Here is a 2500-nt window from a genome sequence, read left to right as displayed (position 1 = left end):
TAGGTGCTGGTATAGTGTGCGGCCTACCTTTTGGATGTGGCCTACGAAATTTTACTTTGGTATAGTATGTGGCCTACCGGACTTTTATTTCGGTATGAACCTCCTGTCTCTTAAGTTTTATAATTTAGGAGAGCTAACCGCGGCTAAACTAAAGTGGAACACACCTAGGAACGCGCCCAGCTCTGTTTAATCTTACTACATATTCTTTAACTTGAAGCATTAATCTTGTATATTTGTTAAACGAAAACACTGCATTTACTGTCTTTCAAAGTGTGAGTACATTTTAGTGGGGAAGCCTGAGTATATGTAGTGATGTCCTTATTTTCATGTGTTATCAGGAATTGTGAAAATAACCAAAATTCCACAGAGAAAAAACGAACCATTAAAGTTAATTCACAAAACGAACCGAATTAATGGTAATGATTCGTAAAGCGATTCGGAAATTGTGAAAACTTAAGTATCGTCTTGGAGGAATTTGAAATGAAAATGTATTTTTTGTGTGTATACGAAGAATGTAATTTTACAGATTGTACACACACACACATATATATACATACATAGACAGTATATATATATAATATATACATATATATATATATATATATATATATATATATATATAGAGAGAGAGAGAGAGAGAGAGAGAGAGAGAGAGAGAGAGAGAGAGAGAGAGAGAGAGAGAGAGAGAGAGAGAGAGAGAGAGAGAGAGAGAGAGCGAGCTGGGCCGAGCCGTTCCAAAAAGATAATCTTCGCATCAACTCGCAAATTTAAGTCAGAATGGAGACTGCTCAAAAAGGCCACTGGTTCATGAGTTATCTCAATTCTGGAATCTCCTTCATACAAAAATAGTGATGGAAGTAATCATAACAATCTTCTACATTTTCATATATACATACATATATATATATATATATATATATATATATATATACATATACTGTATGTACATGCACATAGAAGTAGACATACATACATGCACGTGAGTGTCCGAAAAATTGTACATATAGATATTATATATATATATATATATATATATATATATATATATATATATATATATATATGTATGTATGCAAAACCATGCCTCGTATATACGAAAATTTGTATATATACATATATATATATACAAAACTATGCCTCGTATACACACACAGACACACACACACACACACACACACACACACACACACACATATATATATATATACATATATATATAAATATATATATATACATATATATATATATGTATATATATATATACATATATATATATATATGTATATATATATATGTGCATATATATATGTATATATATACATATAATATATATATATACATATATATATGTATATATATATGTATATATATATATATCATATGTATATATATATGTATAATATATATATATATATCATATGTATATATAATATATATATATTATATGTATATATATATATACATATATAATATGTATGTATATATATATATGTACATATATATATATGTATATAGATATATATATATATATATATATTTATATATAATATATATATATATACGTACACTTACATAGGACTGTATGTGTTGGTGTCTAAATATAGATATGTTATGTATGTATGCACGTATGTATGTACGTATATATGTATGTGTGTATGGAGGTAACATATTTTAAACATTTTGATTTATATGTGATAATGTTACACTATTGGTAATTTATTTTGCGTCTGAAATATATATTCATCTTTTATTTATATTCAATATAGACTCATTTAATTCTATGTAAGACAAAATATCTTATATATATTTTATGTACATTTTGATACACACTAATATTCTAGCATTGTACAACTTTGGTCAAGGAACACATGTATACGTACATCTACATTCACGCACACACATACACACACATATACAATTATACATACATTCACACATATTATCATACAATCTAGTAATGAGACGATAGAAAAGAATAACGATACCGATATGCGTTCCGATACTGCTCTAAACTTCCGATTCCGATACTACGACTCCGATTCCGATACTTGCAACGATAATTATAATTAATTCATGTGGTTATTTTCAGGCCACGCACAGTTGGTTTGGGAGAACAAATACTTTATGAACAAAGTGCATATCATTCATCGGAATCGGAAGTTTAGAACAGTATCGGAACTCGCAGTATCGGAATCGTTAAAATATCGGTATCGTTCCATCACTAATACACTCATAGACACATACACACACACATATATATACACATCAGAAGAAATATATACATACAATAAGACACAGGGCTTCTAGCATAAGCGTCTAGTTCCCCTATAATCCTAGATGGAGTTAGAAGATGAATTATGGTGGCGGCACACTAAACATTTCTTGCTAGCATGCTACTTGCTTTTGCTATTTAATTTGATTAGAAACGACTTCGATTTGTTTTTCAAAATTTACTCCTTCGTCATTTAGTGAGAAGGTGAGTGACGAACTCAGAGATGTT

Source organism: Oratosquilla oratoria, unplaced genomic scaffold (assembly GCF_046742065.1).
Source record: "Oratosquilla oratoria isolate Oo_2021 unplaced genomic scaffold, ASM4674206v1 SCAFFOLD79, whole genome shotgun sequence".
Classification (NCBI taxonomy): Eukaryota; Metazoa; Arthropoda; class Malacostraca; order Stomatopoda; family Squillidae; genus Oratosquilla; species Oratosquilla oratoria.
The sequence above is the reverse complement of the archived record's forward strand: the minus strand, read 5'-3'. Positions refer to the sequence as shown.